Genomic DNA, 17,352 nt, shown 5'->3' on the forward strand with positions numbered 1-17,352 from the left:
AAAAACTTGTAAAATCAAAACTGAATCTAAATAAAATTACTTTGGAACCTACAAAAACAATGCAAATACCCCCCACTGGCATGTTAAGATAAGCATTTTCCCATTGTTAAACCGATTTCAGGCAAGGTGCAGATGTTCTACTCCTTGGGGAATTCCCATTGTCACTATTCTCAGAATCATCCATTACAGCATTTAGGACTTTGCAGCTATTGATCAAGAGGCCAGGCAAGCTCCTTCTGCCCCTCTCTTCTGCTGATGTGCAAGAATTGAATAAAATTTCATCTTGGTTATATTGCTGGCATTGGTATGTCACCCTGCTGTCCGAAATGTTTACCTGTAGTTAGAATAAATCAGTCAACAAAATTAGAGAATATTGGCTGAAAGTGATGTTCTTTCTCTTTTGCCTAGTTAATGGGTCATCTTAGGATAGCTAAATTTAGTCAGTTGAGTAGCCAACTATTGCCAAATAATACAGGTATCACTCTGTAGAGAGTGGCTTATCTTATTTTAATCGCATCATTTCAATTCATTCCAGTATTCTTTTATTGTAAGAAAGGTGTGATTGAGGATGTCCTACCTCTGATTCTTTGAAACCAAGATGTGACCAGTACAAAAAAAAGGTTCTTCTAAGAAAACTGATGACTTTGATGGTTTTCTCTGTGGGGATTTTTTTCCACAAAGACTCAAACTGATAGATCTCATCACAACTTAGGTAAAATTAGTTTGACCAGGTGCTGTGCACGTCAGGGCTTTCACCAAGAAGTCCTCTTTTCCATATTCCTGCTAGAACTGTTATTGGTTGCCATGAGTTTTATTTTGACATGAATTCATCTGCTTGCTTGATACTATTGCATAAATTACCTCTTCATTTCAGGCTGTTTAGGCTGTCCTAGCACAGAGATGGCAGTAAAGGAGTTGCTTGTAACTTTACAGATTATAAGAATCATTCCAGAACAGTAAATGTCACCGGGATCATCTGTCTTTCCCTCTCTAAGTATGCAGGGGGATCAACAAGGAGCACTCTAGCACATGAATAACCTACCGTATTTAATGCTATGTCAGCTTGACTGGTGATGCCAGGATTAGGAAACATGATATTTGACCTGAGGTCCACAGTGAAATAATGGCAGCTGTATATATGTCATGGTGAGTCATGGCATGTAATTCAAAATTCTGAATTAAACGTTAGAAAGACCTGACTTTTTAAAATGATACAACAAATATTGTGAACATGTGGTAAGGTTGATCTAGACCAGTGGCATATCTTAATTATTCAAGAGTACTTGGATATTATTATTGCCCAGCTTATGTCTGCAAATATACATGTGAATAATAATACCTGGTCAGATTTGAACAATGCTAGTTGTTTAAATAGTGAATAATATGCTGTATGTGGCACACATCTATTATTATTATTATTATTATTATTATTATTATTATTATTATTATTATTATTATTGAAAACTTATTTCACTTCACTAAATCCCTGCTGGACAACTCCTTTGAAAACCTTAGAATCAAAGAACAACAAAAGTTCCAAAGCTGAACCTCATTGCTAATGTGCACAAAATTGAACAGAAAATGTACAGTTTTATTTTAAGTTCCATGATCAAGAGATGTAGAAAATTTCAAGTTGCCATGGTACTGCATGTTAGAATTAGGATGTGTTCTTGGGCTGTGATCCACAGTTTGTATTATAATAATAAAGGTGGAACTTTTTTTTTTAACCATTTCTCTGTGCAGACACGTTCAGAAATATTTAGAGTAGCTTGTTAAAATAACGATCAGAGACATTGGCAGGAAATTACTTTTAGCATATCAGATAGAGTTGTTCTGGTGATCCAATTAGCTTAAAATCAGCAAGTTTTCTTACCCATGTGTATCTTAACCCTTTGCTTAGGCCAGTCCTCTGAAGCAAATAGATGTGAGAATCAAGGCGAGTGAAGTGTGTTTCAAATATATCAGTACCTCTGAGTTTCTCAATAACAGCAATCAATGAGTAGTATAACTGACACCAAATGTCAGGAATGTTTTTTAGAAGTAGAATGTATTGTTTCCAAATGAATTATACAACTGTAAGACATAGAATGCCTATTTTATGTTCTTTTTAATATAACATCTATAATATTATAGTTTTTTTATGATACAGTGATACCTCATCTTACGAATTTAATTTGTTCCATGATGAGGTTCGTAAGTTGAAAAGTTTGTAAGATGAAATGTTTCCCACAGGAATCAATGTAAAAGTGAATAATGCGTGCAAACCCCTTAGGAAAATCCAAAACTTTAAGTCTTTAAAAAAAAGTGGCGAGCAGAGGAAGTGGTGGGTGAGAGGGGATTTTCCCCATCTCCCTGCCAAAATGTGTCCGTGGGAGCCCCGGCCGTCTATCGCCCACTGTCCCCTCCTGCCAGAAGCCCACGGGGGCCAAAGCTCTGTGTGGGGAAGGGCAGAACTTTTGACTCCTGGACAGACAGGAGAGCCTGGAGCTGCTGCCTTCCCACCCAACTGCCTTGCCCATATCCCCCCCACACCCTCGGCCAACGGCGCCCGCCTTGCCCATTCCAAAAGCCGCCCTGAGACCACCCGGGAGCCCCCACTGCCAGGACGGTGGGGTGGGGCGGGGCCTCGAGCCACTGCCAAAATAGGTTGGTGAGGTGGGGGATCAACCTCCAGCTGCCTCCCCCATGCAGCCCAGGTTTGCCAGCGAGAGCTTTGCCTTGGCTGTTTCTTCCAAGGGTGGCCCGCTGTCATTTTTCCTCGGTACGGAGATGATGCCGCGCCACCTCCTCTCTGCTGGGCTCTCCCGGCTTTCCTCCTGTCCGCCCCCCCTCCTTCAAAGAAGGCGAGGGGAGATTTGATGGAACGCATGGCAGCTTTATTTCATTTCTTCCATCCGGAAGATCCCAGGTGTTTCTTTCAAAAAGACTAAAAAAACCAACGTCCTCTCCTTCTGACTCCTCCACCCCTCCAACCCATCTTGGCAGCGGCTCGAGCCCCCACTCCACCCCACCATCCTGGCAGTGGCGGCTCCTGGGCGGCCTCGGGGGGGATTTTGGAGTGGGCGGGGCGGGCACCTTTGGCCGAGGGTGTTGGGGGGGAGATGGGCAGGCAGCTGGGTGGGAAGGCATTGGCTCTGGGCTCTCCTGCCTGTCCAGGAGCCAAAAGTTCTGTCCTTCCCCACACAGGGCTTTGGCCCCCGCGGGCTTCTGGCAGGAGGAGGCGGCAGGTGATGGATGGCCAGGGCTCTCATGGACACATTTTGGCAGGGAGATGGGGGAAATCCCCTCTTGCCTGCCGCTTCCTCTGCTCACCTTTGAGCGGAGGAATCAGCCGGTGAGAGGGGAAACTGGCAGCGAGATGGGGGGGCTGCGGACAGCTCCTTGGACGCCCCCTTCGCACTTTGCTGTGACGGTAGCAGAAGGCCTGGGGGTAGCGATCCCGCACGGCAAAGCCTGGATCCAGTTCCCTTGCTATCCTCAGAGCCTGCAAACTTAAAAGTGCTTGTTTTGGCTGCTGCTTGCAGCAGCAGCAGCAGCAGCCGAGAGAGAAGCAAGGGTTTCGAAGGCAAAAATGGTTCGTAAGAAGAGGCAAAAAAATCTTGAATGCCCGGTTCGTATCTCGAAAAGTTCGTATGAAGAGGCGTTTGTAAGACGAGGGACCACTGTATATAACTTTAATTTAACTGTGTCTTTTTCTGTAAACCGTGTGAGCTCTTCCATCTTGTTTAAGTTTCAACAGGTCTTTGTTTAACTGATGCCTGATATTGGTTTTAACATAATGTAACCTAAAAAGAAAGCAATAAAAAAAAATTATTTCACAGCAAAAGCTACCTGTCATGACATGCTCCTAGAACAGGAAATAAAGCTTAGTAGAGAATGCATAAAAATGTGGATAACTTATATTTTTGATACGATTTATGTCTAAACGTGGTTGTTTCTAGAAGCTCAGAGAAAAAGGGGAGGAGGACATTAACACAATGATACGCTTTATTCAACTGTTAGTTCATTAATCAAAAATATTGACATTAGTTTAATTAATACAAGCTAAGATTTTTGTCTATCCAAGGATCTCTTTCAGAAATAACATTGAACTTTGGTATATTACTCCATTCATGAAACTCCAATAAGGAAATTAGAAGCTTTTCCTGCCTTTTTCAGTTACTATGTTAATTGTAATGTCAAAATCTTGAATTGGGGGTAAATGTTGGCTGCTGTTTAGATTTCCTTCTTCTATCTGTGCGGCCAAAAATGATAGTAATGATTTTTTAGGGTTTCAAATACACAAATAGACAGAGGTGAAAACAGTGAAAATAGAAGGAAAACTTCTCAGATGATCTTTTTTTGAAAACCCAACTTTCACTAATAAATGTTTTTCCTAACCACTATAGTATGATACATTTTGCCTCCTTCTACCAGCAATAGATACTGTTAATTCAATGCATTCAATATTAAGGGTTATTTTCCATATGAGGTTGTCATTGTTTTGAACAATTTTGCATATTGGGCAGAACAACTGGTGCTGCTAGATTCTGTCTGTGACATTTATTTATTTATGTATTTATTATTTAGATTTGTATGCCGCCCCTCTCCGAAGACTCGTTTATATGCATGTTGATGGATCATGCCATTACATTTTAAAAGAAATGTGCAGCTTTTTTTCATTTTCTAGTACTTAGATTAAGTCTTGAATTATATTTAATGTTGGAAATAGGATTTTCTTTTCATTACTTGGATTTATTTTCATGTCATGCTTGCATTTAGAAAATCAACATTTTACAATCCAGCTTTTGACATGCTGTGTTATAAGTGAGCCAAAGATTGATGTGGAAAAAATGAAAACAGGCTTGCTGCAATATGTTAAATCCTGATAAGAGAATAGAATTCTGTTCATTCAGAAAGATGGGCATTTTGCGCTGCTAACAAATCTGCTACTAATGAGATGAAACGTAGTGCATGTCTGTACTTCACGTTAAAGCTGCTCCCGCCCTATGCTGATGCCAGCTTGATTCTATACTGATTTATGAAAATCCTGTCTAGACTGAGATGCTTACAAGTTATCCCATTCAGACAAAAACTTATCGCATCTCTTTATTGGATAATTTACCTGCTGCTGTCCCCTTCCCCTTTTCTCTTTAGGAAAGCAATGGACAATTGCCTTCTTTTTCGTTACTACATCTTACTCAGTGGTGGGTTGCTCCAGGTTTGGAACAGTTCTTGAACTGGTAGACTGGCAGCAGGAAACTCTGCCCTCCTGCCAAGGATGCTTCTGTAGGCACGAGCGCACGAACTGGGTTTTAGAACCCACTACTGGTCTTACTGGATATACAGGAGATGGACAAAAAAATGGAAACACTTGATTTTTTGGACTTTCAAAGAGGCCAAATTGTTGGTGCTTGAATGGCAGTCACTAGTGTAACAGAAAGTGCCCAAATGTTTGGCGTTTCAAGAGGTCATGTCTCAAAAGTAATGACTGCTTTTGAAAGAGAAGGGAAAACCTCCTCAGCCAAGCACAGGTCTGGTCACAACATTCAGATTGAAAACAAAAGTCTCTTTCTTGTGTTTTCCTGTGTTTACTGACTAAAATTCATTGCCATGCCTGTAATTGCAGGTGTTTCTCACTTTCTAAACATCCACATGTTTTAACTCTGAGACTACCGGTAGTAAGAAAGACTTGCTATAACACATGTTGCAGTAGACCCTAATGAGGAAGAAGAGACCAAGGACCATTGTTATGTTTAGAAAGTAGCCAATCAATATGCAGTGAGATTAAAGTGCAGCAGGCCAACCTGATGACAATTCTCAAGGTGGCAGAAGCAGGAAAACTCTGCTTTGAAAGCAGTGCTGGAAACATGCTCAGAGGTCATAGGCATAATGGGTAGAGGGGGATGAGCAGAAGGTGACATGTGTTTCTACTCTCCAGAAATGATTGCTGGCCCACACTGATGATGAGTCAACCTGGCAGAATAAATAACACTTAATGAAATCATTGAAAACCCTTTTCTCTCTCGAAGTGCTAAATATTGCCTGCTAATCTAATTTACTTTTTGAATTTATGATTCAGATATGCATTTTATTTATTTGAACAATTATTGGAACAATTTATAAACAATCCCCATCATTCTGGGAAATTTAAATGATGCACACAATTAAAAATATATGACCTACAGTAGAGAATATCTTACCCTAGATGTATTATCAATTAATGTACAGGTAGTTTTCATTAATGACTGCCCCATTTAGTGATTGTTTGCACTTATGATAGTGTTGGAAAAAAATAATTTATCACCAGTTTTTGCATTTACAACTTTTGTAAATCTGTAAAGCACAGGAAAACTAAAGTAATATCTGAAGCACACCTGCAGCTTAGAAACCATTTAATCTAACAACCAAGTTGACAGTTTCAATTGTAGTTGTTTAAATGGGAAATATTAATATGTGATTTGAGAAGATAATTTATTCCATCCAATTTCAGCAAAAAGGACAGGATTAGTTCATGTTACTTTAAATTTTTTTGAGGTTGGTGGCAATGAAGATTACTGTGAGTAATCAATGGTTTCAAGCAGAGGTGGGTTCTTCCTGGTTCAGCCTAGTTCTATAGAACCAGTAGTAACTTGGCGGCGTGGGTCAACGGAACAGGCAGTGGCCCAGGCCTGTCACGCTCCTGAGCTGGTTCTCTCAGCAGCTGCCATCTTGTTTTTTAATAATAATAATCAACAACAACAACAAAACAACCAACAACAACTTTTACAAGGGACTTTGGAGGTTTCTAGTCAGGCCCCCTATTTGGGCAGGAACCTTACACTACTTCAGACAAATGGTTATCCAACATCTTCTTAAAAACTTCCAGTGTTGGAGCATTCACAACTTCTGGAGGCAAGCTGTTCCACTGATCAATTTTTTTGTCAGGAATTTCTCCTTAATTCTAAGTTGCTTCTCTCCTTGATTAGTTTCCACCCTATGCTTCTTGTCCTACCCTCAGATGCTTTGGAGAATAGCCTGACTCCCTCGTCTTTGTGGCAACCCCTGAAATATTGGAACACTACTATCATGTCTCCCTTAGTCCTTCTTTTCATTAAACTAGACATACCCAGTTCCTGCAACTGTTCTTCATATGTTTAGCCTCCAGTCCCCTAATTATCTTAGTTGCTCTTCTCTGGACTCTATCTAGAGTCTCCACATCTTTTTTACATTGTGGCAACCAAAACTGAATGCAGTATTCCAAGTGTGGCTTACCAAGGCATTATATAGTAGTATTAACACTTCATGTGATCTTGATTCTATCCCTCTGTTAATGCAGCCTAGAACTGTGGTGGCTTTTTTGGCAGCTGCTGCACACTGTTGGCTCATATTTAAATCGTTGTCCACTAGGACTCTTAAGATTCCTCTTACAATTACTACTGTTGAGCAAAATATCTCATATACTGTACCTATACATTTTATTTTTGTTGCTTAAATGTAGAACCTTACTTTTTTCACTATTGAATTTCATTTTGTTAGATAGGCCCAATGTTCAAGTCTGTCAAGATCCTTCTGTATTTTGATGAGTTCCCCATCTGTCTCTTTGTCTAAGTCATTGATGAAGATATTGAAGAGTACTGGGCCCAAAACAGAGCCTTGGGGTATTCCACTGTATACTTCCTCCATGTAGATGCAGTTCCATTGAACACTACACATTGAGTGTAGTTGGTTAGCCAGTTTTGAATCCATCTGATGGTGTTGCTGCCTAACCCACATTTTTCAATTTTATTAAATGCCTTACTGAAGTCCAAGTATATTAAATCGACAGCATTCCTCTGGTCCACTAATTTTGTCACTTTGTCAAATAATGCAATAAGATTAGTCTGGCATGATCTGTTTTTAACAAACCCATGTTGGCTTTTGGTTATTGCTTTGCTTGCTTCTAGGTGTTCATTGATTCATTGCTTGATTACCTTTTCAAAAATCTTCCCTAATGTTGAGGTCAGCCTGATAGGTCTGTAGCTTTCTGGATGTATTTTCCCCCTTTTTTGAAGATGGGAACTATATCAGCTCTTTTCCAGTCCTCTGGCAGTTCCCCGTCCTCCAGGATCTGTGAAAGATATAGTTCAATGGTTCTGAGATCTCGTCTGCTGGTTCCTTCAGAACTTTGAGGTGTAATCCATCCATTGGTGATTTGAACTCTTCTAGGATAGACAGGTGTCCCCTTACCATTTTCTTCCCTATTTTAACTTGTGTTTCTGATATGTTTTTTATGATGTTGTTTTTGATAGATTGGACTGTTTTTTTCCCTTTGTGTAAGAACAGTTGCAAAAAACAAGTTAAGTAGTTCTGCTTTTTCCTTGTTGCTTGTCACCTTCTTGCCACTTTCTCCCTGCAATGGACCAATTGTTTCCTTGACTTTTTTCTTGTTTTTAATATGTTGTGGAAGAAGCTTTTTTTTTTTTTACTTTTTACTTTTGTCACAAGCCTTTGTTCATTGTGAGCCTTAGATTTTCTCACTTCATCTTTACAGGCTTGGTCTATTTGATGGTATTCTGCCTTAGTTATTTCCTTTCTTTCCACTTTTTATACTTGTCCTTTTTGTCTTTCAATTTGTCATAGAGTTCTTTGTGCAGCCATTCTGGTTTCTTTCGGGACCTATTATTTTTCTTCTTCATTGGTATTGTGCTAGACTGGGCTTTTATAATCTCACTTTTCAAAATTTCCCAAGATTCTTGAGTTGTTTTTTTCTTGAGGATTCTCATCCATGGAATCCTTCCCAAGCTCTCTCTAAGTTTATTGAAATTAACTCTCTTAAAGTTTGACTTAGTTCTACTGCTTGTGTTTGCATAAAGTTGAATTCCAATATTACATGATCACTTGCCCCCAAGGTTCCTGTAGCTTCAACATTTTGCATGTACAGAGCTTTTTTTTATAGAACTATGCATGCTCAGAAGGTCATTTCCGGGAAGCTTTGCATACATGCAGGCAAGCAAAATGTGCATTTCCCTCATGATGCGAACTGGTGGGGAAAGTAAGTAAAACCCATCCCTGGTTTCAAGGGACTGGAAAATAGAAATAATCACAGCGGGGAACTTCTGAGGCTTATGGCAAATTTCTGGATAAGTAAAACCATGATGCTGGCATTTGCTGACAAAATGCTTTAAGTAGCCTGTTCCTGGTTATAACATTTCACAAAAGCAAGATAAATACAGGTAGTTGTTGAGGTATACAGACCAATTAATGAACAGTTACACCAGACCTCACAAGGCTACATTTCAAAGTTATTTGTCCTTATGAACCACCACATGGTTGCTGTAGCACCCCCTCGCTCGCTTCTCTCCCCCCATAGCAGTGGTCACCAACTGGTGGTCCATGAGAAAATTCTGGTGGTCCACAGAAAAATTCTTTGCATTTTTTATATTGCACTAAATCAGGGGTCCTCAAACTACGCCCCCTGGGCAGGATACGTGCAATGAATGCTTTTGTTGCTGCAGAGAGTCTGCCCCTTCAGGGCCTTTTTGTATGGGTTTGAGTGGGGCAGAAATTCCAACTTGGGGTCTGCTTCATCCTCCTGGTGCAGGGCTTTGGGCAAAGGCTGGAGGGAAGTGCTGCTGGTGGTGATGAGCCAGAGGATCCTGTTCCAGTGGGGCCGCATCATAGCCTGGAACTGACTGACCATCTCAGTCCACTGAGCTCCAGGCACCAGTACTTGGCCTTGCACTCTCTCTGCTTGGAAAGCCTATGCTCATAGTCCTCAGTGAGGTGCTTCTGCTGAGCCTCCTTCTCTACCAGATCCAATTTGAACTGAGCCAGCTGCTTTGCTAACTCTTTCTCATGGTGGCTGCTTAGTTCCAAAAACTGTTTCTGTTGGGGCCCTAAGGAGCCTGGGTGAGGAGGCGAGGAGTGACTGGAAGGGGAGATGCAAGTAGAGGTTGGTGAGGCACCCCTCGATGTAAGTGACATTGAATTGGCCACGCCCACTCCGTCACATGACTTACCCATGCTCACCCAGCCAGTCATTAGGCAGATCATATTAGTGGTCAGCAGGATTTAAAATTATGAATTTAGTGGTTCCTGGGGTCTGAGAGTTTGGGGAACCCACCCCTTAACATCCCACTTGAATTCTGCAGCACTTGGCTTGCTTCCGACATGACCATTACTCCTCACCTTTATCTTTTGAAGATCTCTGCACATCATGTTGTAGAGGGCAGGCAACTTTTGGGCAGGGACCACAAGGTAACTGCCAGACAAATGACTTAATTTTGCTGCCTTAGAGAGGCCTGAGCCATGCTGCAGAAGCTTTTAAATGTTTTCTGCAACACTGTGCAAATCTTGTTAAGGCAGGAAGGTGAAGCACTGGACTGTGTGGCAATGATCTGAATGTAACCACTAGGACAAAATGGCAGTTGTTTTTGGAATCCGACCATGAGGTCACAAAAAATCAAAAACAACACAAAACCTAATCATTCCAGCACTCCGGAAGGCCTCAGAGATCTTCAAAAGGTAAGTTAGGATGAGGGTATTTAGCCTGGTAGGTGGGTTTTAGCCCAAAGCTTGGGATAACCTGGTGTGAGTGGGAAAAGGCCTCTTGATGATGGTCAAGAGCCAATTGGTGGTTCATTTACCTGGCACAAAGACTATTCAATCAGAATGGAGGAAAATTTGTCATTTTATTTCTGATCAGAAGTTAGGGGGCTCCCCCCCCAGCGAACAAAGGAGCTGGGAGGAGCCCTGAACAAGACTGGTATTCTATTTTTATACCTCAGGATACAGGAAATGCAAAGCAACAATACAATGACTGGTTAAAAATTTCTTATGGTCGTTAGAATAGTACATGTGCAATTCACACTGTTCAGCATGGAATAGCACGTGTGCATGTAGTGTAAAGTGACCAGATTCTAACTTTGGCAAAGCGGGACACCCTTGCGGGGGAGGGGGACTCAGTTGAGACCGCCAAAACTCACAGTATCAAGGGCAACAGGTTGGCAAGGTGGGTTTCTCCGCTGGCTCACCAGGAAGGGCAGATGGAGGAATAGCATGAGGACCGGCAGGCCGCTTGGTGGGGGGAAGCGCTGAGGGGCTCCTTCTTCTCGGAATGCAAACAAACGATGCCCCTTTAGGACTTAGCTGATGGTGCCTTCCCCATCCCTGCACTTCTCTCCCACCCCGGCTTTCTCTTTGCCCTACGGTTTCCCCGCAGTTCAAAAGGAGGCGTTGAGAAATGAAAGGCAAGAGGCGGCCTGGATGAAACTGCAGGGAAACCGTGGGGGGAAGCAAAAGCCAGGGCAGGAGAGAAGCGTGGAGGTGGGGAAGGCACCATCGACTGAGTCTTAAAAGGAGCATAGTTTGTTTGCATTCTGAGAAGGGGGAGTCCCTCAGTGCTTCCCCCCCACCAAGCCGCCTGCCGGTCCTGGTGCCTCGTTGCTACAAGCCTAAAGAGGGAAGTTCAGACGTCAATTCTGCCTTGTTTCAGGGTCCTTTGGAAGGCGCCCAGGGAGGGGGAAGGACTGGGGGCCTTCTCCTCCCCTCTCTTACCTACATCTCCCTCTTGATTCTCTTCCTGGTCTCCATTTCCTTCTCCAGACTCCTCATCCTCTCGAGCCTCTTCGGCTCCCCTCCCACTTCCCACCCGGCACCCCGGCCCTTCCCCCGCCCTCCCATGGGATCTGCCCTGGAGCCCCTACAGGAAGCCTGGGCAGAGGGCAATGGGGGAGAATTGGGGGCACCTGGAGGGGCTGTGGACATCGAAGGCATTGCTGGGCCTCTCCCCTCCTGGGCTACATTGGGGCTCCATCTGCAGAGGCTGCAGGTGCCCAGGAGAGCAAGGGGAAGAGTGGCTGGTGGGTGGCCTGGAGGGGCTGGAGGGGGAGGGTCGCTCAGGGTGGGGGAGGCACCTTTCCCCCCCAAGGAAATGGGGACCCTCTGTTCTCCCCCCACTTCTGCTCCCCTTTGGGTGGATGGAGGGTAAGGTGACCAGATGTCCTGTTTGTAAAAACATTTGGGACTTTTTAAAAACGACGCGGGATAAATTGTTCAAAAGCAGGACGTCTGGTCACCTTAATGTAGTGCTATTCAGCTGTTCCTAGCATGACCTATACCACCTAGATCCTTGCTTGCCCCTCAACCAAAGCTGCAATAATCTTCTAAACATATCCTGCAGACTACCGTAAGTATAATTTCTTGCTTTGGTTTAGCAAAGTGTGTTTGGCAGTTTTATGCTTCGGTGCAGGCAGGGTAAAATGAAGTGAGAGCAATATGGAAAGAAAAACAGAGGCTTTTGTAAAATGGATGCTATTAAAGATGAAGTTTGGGAAGATGAATTTGGAGTCCTAAGTGTGAGGTTTGGGGTTCCAGGTCTTCATTGGGATGTGACGTGTGGGAAATGGAGCATGGAGTGTGTTAGAGGTGGGTGATGCTTTGAGAGGGCCAGGAAAGGTGAGCCTGGACCTGTAAGAGTCCTCCAGCAGCCTCCCCTATTCAGGGCACCCCATGCTCCATTTAAAGACCTGCACATTTCTTTAATGTTTCATTGGGGAAAGCAGTGATGGAGGGATCGTTAACATGAGACATTTTACCTGAATGCTGTGACATGGAATCATACACAAGTTTTGCCTTGTATTTCAAGAATGCCGATGAATGGAAAAAATACAATATTTTGAACAATCTGTGTTTCCTGTAATATAAAATATGGAATTGCAAAACAGTTGCATAAATAGTAGTCTAAAAACAATTTATCATCAACATATGCTTCATTGTAATATTCAAAAGCATGACAGGCTGTTTATGTTTTATGTTCTTAAAAGTAACTAATCCTTGCTGTGGTTTTTGTGACCATCTTTCAAGAACATTTTAAAATATACAGAACTACCTGACCTTACCTACTTATTGTAAGTGCTGCTGCAATTGTTAGATTAATATTTGCTTTTGTTACAATTTTTTTTTAAAATCTCGGTTGTATTTGTCATATTAAACTGGTGTTATAGTACTATTATTTTGTTTTCCTTTTTGGTGCGTGGCTGAATGGTCAATTTAGTTTAAAGAGATATTGGTGAACATCAGAAGAGGAAATATATTTTGTGTCACAATTGAAATGAGTATTGTTATAAATTTTTACATAAGCAGCATTTATAGGTCCTTTAATTGAGCAATGAAAAGTCTTTTGGCATTTAATCAGGGAACTGATGCAGTAGAAAGTTTTCACAGGTAATAAATCTACAACAAGAGGCATTGTTTAATATTAATTCCCAAATTCTTTTTAATTATTTGTCTAACGTAATTCCAACTCCAGCTCTTAGCAGCATAGTAGTATTTCTAAAGCAGCAATTGCCAACCTTTCTGGCTTTGTGGACCATTTGCACAAGTGGCAGGTACACACATGCTGGTCGCACAAACAGAGTTTTGCGCGCACACACTTGTCTACTGCTCACATAAGTATAGCTTCATGTGCTCACTTGTCTGTCACTTCCGTGGCTTGGTTCCAAATAAGCTGTGGTCTTGCAGTGATTGCAGACAATGGCTGGTTTACAAGATACAACCTTTCCTGCTGATTGGAGGAATTAGGTCCTTATTAGCTCTACATGCAATTTGCACTACCTGGAGCTTCCTTGATGAAGCAGAAGCTATACTGATATATAGCACAATTAACAGCCTGCCAATCAATGCAAACTACAGGTAATCCTCAATTTACAACCATTCTTTTAATATCCAAAGTTTTAACAATACTGAAAAAACTGACCTATGACCATTTTTCACGCTTACAAGAGTTGCAGCATCACTATGGTCATGTGATCAAAAGTTGAATGCTTGGTAGGTGGCATTAGTTTATGATGTCCTGGGGTAAGTCAACCAGATGTTCCGCTTTCTGTGGGACAATCACACCTTTTCATAATCTGTCCCGCGTCCCGTGCCATTTCTAAAATGTCCCAATTTTCTTTCTTTCTTCCTCCCCCCCTCTCTCTGTCTCTGTCTCTCTCTCTCTCTCTCTGTGTTTCTCTCTATGGTGATGGTGGAAGGAAACAGCAAAGTGTCTTGGGGTCATCCTGGGTGGGTTGTACTTCCTGTGTCTTCCAGCTCAGGGTAGGCCGCGCACTCGCGATGAGTTTCCTGAAGAATAATTCGGAACCAAGTGAGGGGATCCGGCTGTGGTAGCCCACTACTGAGGCCATGCTTTCCGGGCACCAGTAGCCTGTACATTGCCAAGAGGTGAGGGCATGAAAAAGAGAAAAAAAAACCCAAAACTCCCCCCCCCCGTCAATGGTGTCCCGCTTTAGCAATGCTGAAATCTTTATCCTGGGGTCATGTGATGACCTTTTGTGATCTTTTGACAAGCAAAGCCAGTGGGAAAGTTAGACTCACTTAACAACTGTATTACTAATTTAACTGCAGTGAGTCACTACTGTGGTAAGAAAGGTTGTAAAGTTGGGCAAAACTCACTGTCTTGCTTAGCAATGGAGATTTTAGGCTCAATTGCCACAATTCAAGGACTACCTGGAATATGATTAGAGTGATAACAACAGAGGTGGGTTCAGACCAATTCTATGGCACCATTAGTAACTTGGCAGCCTGGTTCACTGGAACTGGCAGTTCTCTCGGTGGCGCCATATACACTGCTACAGTATCTTGTTTTTTGCTTCTGCGCATGTGCAGAAGCTTTTTTTTTTAGTACTGTGCGTGCAAGCATGTACATGCAACCCGCTCACCTGCACAAGGTGTCCCTGAGCGAACCAGCAGTAGCAGAATCCGGAACCACCCCGGATAGCAATATTGTGGGGTCTCCATTGGCTGCCATTTGCTACTTTATTGACTGTAAGAAGAGTAATAGAATCTTGTCGGCCTGCCAGAATTTTTCCCTCATCTTATGCCAAACAGAATCAAGTCAGAGTTATTTTGACTCTGCTTTCTCAGGAATTAATTGTTTACTTTCTTTCAAGATCTTTTAATGGCCTTTAAGAGAAAACCATTCCTTTATCAGGACTGTCTGAACTCCTTGACTATATTACTAGTGGACTGGATAAGTGCTGATAGACTGAAAATAGAAGTACCATAGAGAAATGAGCAAAGCTCATTTGATTTGTTTTAAATGAAAATATAGTTTGAAGGATCAAGTTTGAGAATCATCTTAAATACTGAGATGTCAAATCATACACTCCAGACTGCTGATATAAATGGGAAAATCTGATAAGAAATATTGATGTTTACTGTATTAATCTTTTAATTTTTACTGTCTTTGGTATTACATCTATTTCCTGATGTCTTTTATGTTGATACTAAGATAGGCAAGGTCTGATTTAGCATAGGCATGCTTTTTCTTTGTTCCATCTATAGCACTTCTCTATTTGTCAATACACCAAGAACAAGTATTTAAACTGAAAGACCCACAGTGGGGTAGTCGCTGGCGAAGATGACAGAATTTGCAGAGATTACAAAATTGACTTATTTGATTAGGAAAAAAGACAGTAACTACTGTCATGGCATGAAACCCTTCATGCCCCCCCCCTTTTTTTGTGAAACAGGAAAAAAATGAACATGATTTATAAGATTGATGAGTAGAAGGGAGCTGCGGTGATAAACACAATCACAATGAGACAGATGATAAAATATAAATGAATTTATAACTACTATAAAGAAAACCAATGTCCACTTCTCTCTATATAATCTTTTCTATTATCGGTTTTCTTTTACCTTTTTTTATTCTTCCTTCCCCTTTTCTCTAAATTTATATTATTTTTTATTCTGTAAAAATACTTTAATAAAAATAATTAAAAACACAAGAACAAGTGTTCTGGTGGTAGTAATATGCCAAACTTAACATCGTATAAGCCTATCCATGCTGCTATATCTGCATATCTTCTGCAGTAAAACATAATTTTCATTGAACTCTCAATCTGACATTTCCCTTCAAATGTGCTGAAGTTCAAATGCCAGAATTCCAAGCCTTTGAAGCTTTTGGAACCTGAAATCCTCATATTGGAAAGAGAACAGGATTTTGTAAATTGTGCTCTTAAATCACCCCGTCTTAGAACAATAGGATTGTACCTTTAGGTTTCAGAATTCAAAGCTGAAACATAGTTTGTCTGAATCAAATTGCACCAAAATCAGGACAGAATTTAGAGAAAATGTTTGCGATCAAGATCCCAGATTAAATAGTGGTTTGACAGTAAATAAGACATTTTATTTCAAAATTTGCAAGAGCTGTACATTCATACTGTTTCTAATTGTGCTAGCAGTGTCATGGAATTTCAATAAATAATTCAGTATCTTCTCTTATTACGTTTTCAGAGTTCACTTTCAGTTCTTGCCATTAATTTTAGTTCTTCTGAAATAGTATTTAAAATGATGGAAATGTGGTTGAGATTCATTCCCACTTGCAGGGAAGCTCAGAAAGCCAGGTATGCAGAGATTCTAAACAGTAACTGAAATTCAGATGTACATAATTTATATTACATGCATATTAAGTGCTGCTAGTAAATTCCAGAATTGCTTTGAGAAATTAAAAAATGGTTACACTGCCATCATCATTCATTCTCATATGTTGAACAATTTTTAAGCAATGTGTAACAAACTTCAAATTTAAGAATTATTAACAAATAAAATAATGCCGTGTACTTACTTAATCTATATAAAATGGTTTTCTTGAGTTTTCTGTTGTCCAGCTACAGTATGATGTCTTTTCCCTGCTGTTATGTCCAATCATAGTGATACAGGATGCACAATGCATGATATTGATCATTCTATTCCATTTTATTTGTGTGTGCATTTTTTTGAACCATTTTCAATTAACTTGGTGCTACTTTTAGCCCAGGGGTCTCTGAATCTTTCCCCCACTTTTTTCCTAATCCTATAAAACTGGTCCAGCAACTTCTTTTTTCTGCCATGTCCTGATGACATTGCTATCACCTTATAACTGACCAACGTTTCTTAACTGTTCTGTTATTCAAGTAGGGTTTGTCTCTTCAGGCATCAAGCCAGAGCAATTTTATTGAGGCTTGTTGCTATATTAGCAACAAAGTGGCGAAGTTGACATACTTCACCAGCTACTCACTGTTGCAGTTGGATGACTTCCATAAGGGTAAGAACAACACATGACTTTAGGTTGCTATAGGTAAAGCTCCTCTCCTTTGATCTCTCTGCAAAATTTTGTATACCTGGCCACCCACATTAATGTATACACAAAGTCTCTATTCTATCTGAAGAACTGCCTACTCTAAGTAGTAGTACCAACTTATCCAATATGTTTAGCTAGAATGGAGCTGTTAAGAATCTCAAACTCAGATAAGGGAAACAGGAAACTGCTTCTTCTGTATATACTCAAATGACAAATGTTCTTCCTCCTGAGATTCTTTTTAAAAAAAAATGTATTTATACATTTTTTCTTTAAAATGCATATAATTT

General features: G+C 41.1%; 1 protein-coding gene across 3 annotated transcripts in view; it reads left to right on the plus strand.

The window, feature by feature from the left end:
- CLIC5 (chloride intracellular channel 5) overlaps positions 1-17,352 on the plus strand; it is an 84,629-nt gene that overhangs the window by 17,039 nt on the left and 50,238 nt on the right. The gene's annotated exons all lie outside the window — the stretch shown is intronic.

This window comes from Erythrolamprus reginae, chromosome 1 (assembly GCF_031021105.1).
Source record: "Erythrolamprus reginae isolate rEryReg1 chromosome 1, rEryReg1.hap1, whole genome shotgun sequence".
Taxonomy (NCBI): domain Eukaryota; kingdom Metazoa; phylum Chordata; class Lepidosauria; order Squamata; family Dipsadidae; genus Erythrolamprus; species Erythrolamprus reginae.